This window comes from Juglans microcarpa x Juglans regia, chromosome 1D (assembly GCF_004785595.1).
Source record: "Juglans microcarpa x Juglans regia isolate MS1-56 chromosome 1D, Jm3101_v1.0, whole genome shotgun sequence".
Lineage (NCBI taxonomy): Eukaryota > Viridiplantae > Streptophyta > Magnoliopsida > Fagales > Juglandaceae > Juglans > Juglans microcarpa x Juglans regia.
This window is the reverse complement of record NC_054594.1, coordinates 20,963,460-20,975,198: the sequence shown is the minus strand read 5'-3', so window position 1 is coordinate 20,975,198 and position 11,739 is coordinate 20,963,460.

The following is an 11,739-nucleotide window of genomic DNA, read 5'->3' as shown; positions in this document are numbered from 1 at the left end:
TGACTTGGAGCCGTGATGTGCACGCATCACACATAAAAAATATAATTTCGATGACACCAAAAACTCAGTTTTCAAATTACGCATCATAGCATAGAACATAGTACAATTGAATAAATCATGATAGATATTAATAACAATTAATATGCAGATGCATGACATGCAAGTATTGGATGGCATGGCATAGCACAAGATAGTCAACCGCACAACAACGCAAAAGTCACAATTTCAAAAATTTCACACATCTCAACTATACGTGTTTCCCAATTCTTTGTGAGGCCCTCAGCTCACAATTCTAACAACAATTATATCGTTAATATCTCAACACTTCACAGGGCCCCAAGCCACTTCTTAATCACAACCAGATTATAGCAAAATTAGCGATAATTCCATGTTAGACAAATCAAGGGGTTGATCTAGGGATTTACTTAATACGCAGAAAGCAAATTTCTGGATAATCGAGCGTGATGGCTTAAAATGGTGACAAACCTAACGTGCTAGTGGGTGGAAGAGCATGGCGAAGCAGTGGCTAAAGTGAGCTTTAGCTCACGGGTTGGGTGGAACCAAGGGAGCAGGAAGGCGGGAATGGAAAGGGGAGGGCTAGGAGGTGGTCGAACGGCCACCAGAGCATGGCTGGGAGCGGCGGTGCACGGAGAAAAAAATTTTTGAAGGCTATAAAATGAAGATTGGAGAGAGAAAATGGCAATGAGACAATATTTGAGAGGAGGAGAAGGGGTTTGAGGGATGATTTGAGAGTGGAGAGACTCGGCCTATTTATAGGCCCAGGGTTAGGGGGTTGGAGATCTCAGTCGTAGCTACGATTAGTGGTGGGGGACGGTGAGGTCTTCACGAGCATCGCACATGTGGCATGCGATGAGTGGTTGGCTGCAACAATGAACAACTGCAATGGCCAAGGCCTCACGGTTGCAGAGATCGAACGGCCCGGATTGGTCAATGCATGCGGTGGAGGTAGACGAAGGAGAGGGGCTTCTGCCCGACGAACACGTGGAGTCGATTTGGTGGCGGTAGAGAAATGAGCTGCAAGTCACGCGCGGATGCAGAGGAAGAAAAAGAAAAGAGAAAAGAAATAAAGAAAAGAAAGAAAGAAGAAGAAGGGTGTCGTGCAGCACAGGGGAAAAATGGATCTTTGGATTTGTACCTTTTAGCTCAAAACGACATCGTTTAGGGGAGGACGACTAAATTTTGGTATAAGCCTCAAAATGGTGTCGTTTCATGTGGGGGAAAGGGTTGGGCTTACATGCAGACGGGCTGGACCTGAAATCCACTCACTTCACACTAAAACCAGTCCAACACACACGCAAAAATAAAAGAACCCACTTACTACAATCACTTGAGCTTAGCAAATAAAAAGAGGACGCACACACACTCACACAAACTTGGGCACTCACAATAAATATGTCATATCTTACATAGTAGGATAAAAGTGAAATAAAAATGTAGTGTATAACATTATTCTTATCTCCTACAGTAAACTTTGTTTTCTCTATGGGTTTTGTCGTTTCATAGTTGTGGCATATTTTAAATATTTCTTATTTAAATAATAAATATGTAAACATGTTTAAAATATTTCACATCAATATATATAGTCGAAAATAAAAAATATATATGATTAATTAATTTGAAATATGGATTTATGAGAATGATACAAAATATTTTAAATATCCTTGCCTAATTAATATTGATTATTAAGGCTCCATTTGGATGTCGAGATTGTTTCAACCCATCTCATACCATCTTATCTTATATTAACATCCAAACATCACTTAAATACAAATATTTTTTAATTTTTAATTTTTAAATTTTTAACTTTTTCATTTAATCATTATCTAATCATTATAACTTTTTTAAACTTCTAAATAAAATACAAAAAATAATTCAACTTTTTTTAAATTTCAAAACAAAAATTATATTAAAAAAATTATAGTCTTAACTCAAACTATTTCACTACTATTCATAAATTTCTTATTTCACTCAACATTAAAAACAAGACCTAAGTAGTGAACATTATTAGTATTATTGATGCTATTTTTATTTTTTAATATGCTTTTAAATAATTTTTTTATTCTTTTAATCCATTAATTTTTTTAATGGATTGCACCATACAAAGTTAACTTTTGCCTAATAGCTATAAGTAAAGGCATAAATTTATTACTATATATAAAAGCCAAGTTTTAACATCTGACTTGGCATTTAGACCACATTAATCGATAGTTCCCTCACTCCCAAACATCAACCGTAGTGATATAGCATGAAAATTGCATATGAATAACCGTCATTGACAATTTAAAATTTTAAAATCGGTTGACAATGAACTGTCGATGCTACCTCTTCAAAACCGGTGCTTCTATAACAGAGCCTGGACAACCAAACGGGCTCATACTCTATGTTGCATCCTCTACTTGGCTGTCGTACCCTCATAATCATGTCTTTGGTCTCCTGGGAGATGAACGAAGTAGATTACAGGTTTAGACTAATTGCAACCCTTTCATCACTCTTTTTTTTTTGTTCCCCTCAGCCTTTTAATCTTCAATTTAATCATCACTCTTTATGTAAAGCCAAGTTTTAACATCTGACTTGACATTTAGACCGCATTAATCAGTAGTTTCCCACTCCCAAACGTCAATCGTAGTGATATGGCATAGAAATCGCATACAAATAACCTTTGTTGACAGTTTTAAATTTTAAATCGGTTGACAGTGAACCACTGTTTCTGCCTCTTCAAAACTCCTACTTCTATAACAGAGCTTGGACAACCAAACGGGCTCATACTCTGTGTTGTATCCTCTACTTGGCTGTCGTACCCTCATAATCATGTCTTTGGTCTCCTGGGATATGAACGCCGTAGATCTCAAGTTTAGACTGATTGCAATCCTTTCATCACTCTTTTTTTTTTTCTTAAGCCTTTTAGTCTTCTATTTAATCCTCACTATTTATGTGCATACCTCAAACAAAAATTCTCTAGTCACGAAATGTTCCAGAATCTGTTCTCGGTATGCAAACTTTCTTATTTTCATTTTACTAAGTATTTGGCTAATACGTTTCAATCTGGTATGGGTATAGAATTTGTCTAGTTTACTCTATTGGTTTCTTATTTTTTGCTTCATATATTTCTCACCGCCATAACCCAGTCGTGAGCCCACATGGAGCCACCGTTGACCATCACCGAGAGGCCTCTGTTTTAACTCCGAGAAACAGAGCATCCACCTCTCCTTTTGCCAGCCACTACAACCACCACACTGAGAGCCCCATTAATATCACCAGGTGATAGTACATAGTCCTGTATTTGGTTTTCGGCAGGATTCCACATATTATTCCAACATATTTGTTGATCTATAGCTGCATTACTCGATCCAGATCCAGGGTCAAATTCCAACGTTTTAGACAATGCATCAAGTCTCCCTCTTTGCCCTTGCATTTGGGCTGATAACAATTTTGTAATAAGTAAAAATCTTGAAGAAATTTCCAACATAAACTGTAAGCCAGGTACACTTTTGTTTCAACTTCTTTTACGATTATTGTATAACTCTATTTTAGGTGAAAATTAATAACATAGAATTAGATTTAATTTGTTGGCTTGACCACTCTTTGTTATATACAAAAAAGCAAGAAATTAAAAGAAAATGATATATATATATATATAGAGAGAGAGAGAGAGAAAGAATGAACCTCGGGTTTGACTAGCCTTAATAGCGACGACAACAAGAGATGATGGAGGTCAAGCCATGCAAGAGATACAGAAGCTATGGAGAGTGGATCGGCTCTGCAATGTTTTGATTAGAAAAGAATTTGTATTCGGATATATACTAAATCCCATTTTATAACCTACATATTTGGATATACTTCACAATCACTTCTTTATTTTATGACAATCCGCGCATTGTGCGGGTTATAGACTCATAATTATAATATACAAATTTCACTATCGATTTATTGATATTCCATAACTCAAGTTTTTACCTATAAAAATAATAACTCAAAATTTTCAACTTATTCTTCAACTTAGGAAGTTTGGAATTATACAATTTGAATTGTATACCATTAACTCTAACGTCCATTTCATAGGAAACTTTGGTGGTGTCTCCATTTTTTTTTGTGTATATAAAGGGCTGCAAATTAATAGAGTAGTTTGCACATAGCTCTAGTTCGGCTCATGTATACTCAGCTCATTTAATAAATGAAATGTTCTTAAACACTAATATAAGTTCAAATATTAAACGAGCAAAACTCATATGAACTCGGCTCGACTCAATTTAAGCTTGTGAACAATACTCGTACAAGTTCAATTTGACTCGTTTGAGTTCATTTTGAAGCTCGTAATATGTGTTACATATGTATGTGTTATATTTATTAAATGTTAGTGATATTTTATATACTTAATTATATATTATTAATTTAGGTGGTATAACCAACTAAATGCATAATAAATACATATATATAATAAATTTGAAAGATAGAAATCAAAATTGATAAACGTGATTTCATTAAAAACATAATACTGACAAGGAGATTAATTCTCAGAAGGATTGGAGGCAAAAGACATGAAAGAAATTTTACAATGAGATTATTTCGGAAGTGAGGATTGAGAGAAGAGAAGGGTTTTAGATGAGATTTTTTTGAATGTCTTCCTTTCTTTACAGACCTCTTATTTATAGACACTGGAACAATAAAAGTAATTTCATACATAGTAATATGATAATGGACGCTTAAAGTTGTTTGTTTTCATGCATCGGCAGATAATATGTACCGATAATGCTTATTTCTGATGTGTCTAGCTAGAATCACATTATTATCTGAAGGTCGTACTCTAATAGATCTAGATCAAATGGATCCTGAGAGTCCATTAGATGAATAGGATGAAGGGATGAGTTGGCCTAAGAATGAGAAGCCTGTTGAGCTGATAATGATGTGGCTTGTTGCGATTGAGATGATCTGACTTAATGTAGTGGTGAGCCTTCTTCATTATTGTTGTCTGCGACTTGTGACATTGTCTCAGCTAATTTCATCAAATCTGTTTTGCTTATAATGGATGCTAATTGAGTCCGAAATCTACTTTGCTAGACAAAAACTTCAGGGGTTTTGGTAATTTTTTAAAATATTTTTACAACGTGATCATAATTATATTTCTCCCACTATTTGATGGAGACTTGGTGGACTAAGAATATAATGGTATTGAAAAATGGGCGATGTTTGATAAAATATTCTCACTTCATAATTCAATTTAATTTTATTCTGATGAAGAAAAGAATAAGTAGCGGATAATGTTTTAATGCGGGTGAATAATCATTTTGTGATGAGAAAATCTTAAAACTTTCTTGAAGAGGGATAGGAAGAATAAAGGCTTGTTTGGGGTCTCAGATGAGACACAAGATTCTCATCTGATCTCATTTCATCTCATCTCATCTCATCTTATTATCAAATATAATTTAAATACAAAATTTTCAAAATAATCATTACAACTTTTTCAAAATAATTATTACAACTTTTTCAAACTTTTAAATAAAAAATAAAAAACAATTCCAACATTTTCAAATCCCCAAATAAAAATAATATTATAAAACTATATTCTTACAATATTTTAATTTTATAATATTTTTAATTCAACTTTTTCTCTCTCATTTCCCAAAACTCAAAAAATATTCAACTTAAACTATCTCATTACTATTCATAAAATATCTTATTACTATTCACAAAATTTTCATCTCATCTCACTCCTTAAACCAGCCCTAAGAGGTTCAGGTCCATAACAATCTCACTATAAGAGGAACCATTGCGGGACTATCTTAATCTCCTATAATTTGTCAAAGTGGTGGAACCATAAATGATGCAAATTTTTGTTTTATTTCAAAAATATTTTTGTCCATACTTGTTGGTAATCGTAGTAATCATAACATGATAGGTCATAAGGATGAGAAAACTTCCTTGTCAAATAAGGATTTTTTTTTCCATTGTTTCAAGATACGAACTTGTTTAATGGTAATTTTATGAAAGACAATAATTGGAGATGCAGGTAGAGAATGTTGATTTTGAAGAGAGTAAGGAATTTCAGAAATAATAATTGAATTTATGATTACTAATATAAAGTCAAAAAAATACTGAGTTTTCTTAATATTTTGTGGAATGTAATGCCAATATAGTAAGAAAAAAATAAGTAATTTTTTGGATTAGACATGTACTTAATTTCAGACTCAATTTAGAAGACTGGATGCCAGTGAGTCTTAATAATAATAATAAAAGATGTATAAGGTTGAGATAAGAGTGGAGGACTAATAATATGAGAATGAGTAGTATAAGAAGGAGAGACAGTTTTTGAATATGTTGGTAATTTTGGATAAGCTAATGGTGAGAATGAATTATAAAATAGTCTGATTGATGTGGTAATGTTCCTAATACTGTATATGGATTTAGATTTGTAGAAAGACAAGATGAATGGTAGAGAGGAGATGGTGGTTTAGTATATGAGGATTTAGACTTTATTCTCAATTTTGAGGATGGCATGATTTTCCCTATAAGAATTCTCGGGATTGAAAATCAGGAAGAGAATTAGATTCGCCTTTAATATGTTCAATATCAAAATAAAAAAATACTTAATATAACTTGTCATCTAGCAAATATTTGTTTAACAACTAGATTTTTTACATCTTTAATCAAAACTTCATTGGCTGATTTGCAATCTATTTTAAGTAAAAAAAATTTTATTCAATAAATCATCTTAAAATTTAGAAATACATGATACAATAGATAAATTTCTTTTTAATAATACGGTAGTTATTTTGAATAAGATTCCAACACCATGCATGGAATCGAATAATCTGTTTAAAACTAGGTGATAATATTTGCTTCATAATTCTTTCATAACCAAGGTCAGAAATATCTGTTTTAACAAATTTAGAAGTATAAAGAGATGACAGTTCTAAGTGAGACTTAATTTGTTTTACAATATTTGTATGTTTCTTTGTCCATAGAAATGGATTCTTTTTTAGTATTTTGAATAATAGTTTACATAATAGTTTGAGTGATTGATAAAAATCTACATAATTAAGACTTCTTAAAAATATTTGTAATTGTTGTTTATCTTTAATTTCATCAGGAAATTTGTTAACAAATTCTATTGCTCTATTAATCGGTATAATTTTTCCTTTATAAATATCATGTCCAATGAATCTAATTTTATTTTGGAATGACTTTATTTTCGATGAGGAAACAACTAATCCATTTTTTAATAATTTAAACAAATGTATTTAAATGTTTCCAATGTGACTCAATAGATGAAGAAACAAGTAATACATCATCTATATAAACTATGAAAAATGAGTGAAATGAGTAAATATTTTATTCATAATATTTTGAAATTCACTATGAGCATTTTTTAATCCAAATGGTATAATATTCCATTCATAATGTCCAAAAGGAACTGAAAATGCTATTTTATACCGATATTTTTTAGTGATTTAGATTTGCCAAAATCATCTCTTCATATCAAAATTTGAAAATATAGTAGCATTATAAAAACGAGATAATAAATATTTTTCATTAGGAATTGAATATCGAATCCATTATAATACTTTATTTAATGGTTTATAGTTTATTAATAATCGAGGGACTCCTCATTCTAATTCTGCATTTTCTATACATAAAATGTAGCACAACTCCATTGTTATTTACTTTTTTTATTAGTCATTTTGTTAATAAACCATTAATCTCGTTTATACAAAATTTAATAATTCATTATTCATTTGAATTGGTCTTACTTTAATAGGAATATTGTTCTCAGATAACTTTTTATCATAGGGTAATCAATTATACGTTGTTTTCTATTCCAAAAAGCATTTGTTAAACTATAACACATTTATTTTTCAACCATTGTTCTAAAATTATTAATTTTCTGAATTAGTAATGGATCTTTTAATTGTTCTTAAACTCTTTTATACTTCAATTCTTGTTTTAAGAAATTTATTTGTTTTTCTTTTCTATTAATTATATATTTCATTAAAAAAGTAATTTCTTTAATTAATGAAACTTCTTTTAGAGAATTGATTTCTTTTTAAACAAGAGAAAATAAGAATTTAAATTGAATTTTTTGTCCAAGTATTTTAATAGAAATTCATTCTTTTGTTACAGAGAAAATGTATTGTAAGGCAAGAAATGGATTTCCCGGTATTACTTTTATATTAATATTTTTTACTAAAATAAATTTTATTTTAAAATAAATTTCATTATTACATATATGTGCATTAGATAATTTATAATTTATATATAATTTTGTTCCATTAGTTTAAGATAATGTTTCTTTTATTTTTTTAAAATATTTGGAAGGCATTAATCCTTGTTGGATACAATTTAAATCTACTCATGTGTCTAATAAGACAATTGTTGTAAAAGAAAACTATTGATTAATAAAAACTGTTATTTTAATTTACCATTTCTGAAAATTTATTTTATCAAGAATGTTAATAAAATTATGTCTCATCCTTAATAACTAGTATTGAATGTTCTCCTTGATCTTTATTAGGAGTATTAATATTCTTATCTATTTTTAATAATATAATTTCTTATAATAATTGTTCATTTGAAACCTCTAATTTAAAATTAGATGTTTTCAAATTTTTAACCTCTTGTTTTATTTAATTAATCTCTTGTTGTAAGTCTTGTAATGTAACTTTTTGTTTTTTAATTTCACATCTACTTACTGTTTCTGAAAAGTTATAAAGCGGGGTTTTTGAAGTAGTATGATTAATTTTTGTATCAAAACTATCTTTTAGTTTTACTAAGTAATTTTTTCTTTTTTGTAGATTGCTAATTTTATCAATTAATTTTAAAATAATATCTTTCTATTTTGAAATAACATTAATGATATTATTACAAATACAATTATCTTTATTTAGGAAATAACAAACATGAGCCCCATCTTCCTCTTCTTCTAATTCACTATCAAAAGATTGTTTTTAAATGTTTGATTATTTTAATTGAAAAAATTCTTTTGAAATTTTTTTTCTTCTTCACTTGACGGTATTATAAAAATATTTAATAATTTTTCTTTAAATGTTTAAGGTATATCTAATTCATTAATTTACTTTTTGACCTTACAATTTGACTTGTAATGACCAATTTTCTCACATTTATAACAAACAATTTATTTTTTCATTTTATTACACTTCTTTGTACCTTTTATTGGTTTATTATGGGTTTGTTTATCTTTTATCTTTTTATAAGATGTTTTATATTTTCGTTTATTGTTATAATAATTCCTATAATTTTTTTTCCCTTTTTATGTCTTCTAGAATGAGGCAATAATTGAGCATAATCAAACTGTTCACAAAAGGTACTTAATTATTTCTTAGCAATTTTCTTTTATTTATCTATTTGATTTTTTTAATCTTAAATCATTACGCATAGTTAAACCAATTCTATTAATAGTAATTATAATATCACCATATGTAAGATTTAAAATCAATTGTACTATATGATTTTACTAATGATTTTCTTACATTTTGACGAAGTAATAAGGAAGTCTGACAATAAACTTTTCCTTGCAGTATGGTTGTTGGCTATCATTTCTGATTATAACTTTAATTATACTAACGAAAATCAGATAATTGTAGCCATCTTAAATTAATTAATAAATCACTAATTATTTCTTTAAATTGAATAGGATCTTCAACAAAATGTTTAGTTAATATAAATATTAAAGTATTAACAGTATCTTATAATGGTTGATCATATTCTGTCTTAATTATTTGCATTCTTTCATTATGTTTATATTGATTTAATATTCTATTTCCTTGTTCACTTGAAAGATAATGATTTTACCAGGCTTTTAGGTCTCATTTGGTTACGCAGTTCAGATGAAATGAGATTAGATGTTTTATTAGAAGTTGAATAAAATATTATTATAATATAATTTTTTAATATTATATTTATTTAGAAATTTGAAAAAATTGAATTGTTTATTATATTTTGTGTGAGAGTTTGAGAAAGTTATAATGATTATATGAGATGAGATGAGATAGTTTGGTTTTGTATAACCAAACCAACCTTAATTGGCCAGTAAAACCTGTAACAATTATATGAGCCACTTGATGATCTGCTTTTTCCTTTCCTTTATAAACATTAGCAAGTATAATCATTTCTTGAAAATAATTTAATATTTCATATTCAGATAATCCATCTATATTCCATTCATATAACACATCTGGTGAAAAAGTAGATCTTACTATATGTTCTCTTTCCTTGAATTTCATATTTGGTAGGGTTGGCCACAGATACCAATTACGAGTAATGGAAACATGACGTTTAAAATCTTTAGCAAGATATTCATTAACATAAACTCTTCTAATCTTATTTGTTTGGAGATCTATATTTTTCAATTGGATTTCGATATTACTAATTTTAAAATCAAATAATAAGGTAGATGAGTCTCTTTTATCTAATATATTAATATGATGTTGTTTTAATTAAGTAGAAGCAATATTAGAAATTTTTAATTTTTCTAACTTATTGGAGATTTGTTCTAACAAATTATTTTTAATTTTAGAAAAAATAATTTTTAAATGGGATAAAATTTCATGAGAAACAAATAAAGGAGTTTCTTCTGCTTCTTTAATAGTAGGATTAATGGAAGATAACTGAGTCTCAATTCTCTCTAATTATCTACTCATAGTTTGTAAATATAAATTATTATAACTTTTTTGTTGAATTATATTATCTATGTTTCTAATATATGATATAGAATTATGTTTCTTTATTAGTGACGCTAAGACTTGAGTGCCTCTTTGGCCATACGACCTTGTTTGGATTTTGAGTTGAGTTGAGTTTTTTTTATGAATATTATTAAGTTGAGAATGAATTTTGTAGGATCTACTTAAGATGACTTTAAATGTATTTTGATGTTAAAATGAATTTAGATGTATTTATGGGAAGCTAAAAAAGGTTGCGAGTCCCGCATGTAAAAATGTGTTAAATTAAAAAAGGTTGAGGGGCTCACATGTAAAAAGGTTTTTTAATTGAGACGAGTTTAGTTATTTGAGAGTTGTGTGTTTGCATGTTAGACTTGGCTTCAAATTAGATTGAACTGAGTTGATCTCAGTTCAGTCCAAGTTCCAAACAGGGCCTGAATGATTTCAAATGGGAATATTATTCATAAACAATTAGACCACTCTCTTGTTTAATCAATTGATTAGTAATCCTATTTATGGTTGATAATTAGTTTGATTTGTAGATTTCAAACTATAAGCATCATCTCCAATTATTTGTGAATATGTTAGAGAATATGGTTCTTTTAATTGCTCAGGATTATGAGAGACTGCTAGTATACTAGGATTAACAGTAAATACATGTGTGTCAATAATATTTTTAGGAATAACTCTCATAATCTGGGTGTCTAGGATCTATTATGTGAAATTGAAGTAAGAACAGATCTAGGTATGTGATAACTAGAGGGTGCTGGTGAGGAATAATGAGAAAACTATTTTCTAAATGGTTGAAAAGATATTTGAATTGATCCGTCCATTTTTTTGATCTATGTATTCTAGATCATTTGTAGTAGTATTTTCTATTTTTGATAATGGAGATATATTATTTAACTTCCAATGAATCTGTTTTAGGAATTTGTATACTAGAATTTAATGTGCTAAATTGTAATAATAATGTACAGCTTTTTGGGCTAGTAATAAGAGTTTATGCCTCTAGTGTTGTTTTCATAAGTTTATAATGGATCCTATAAAC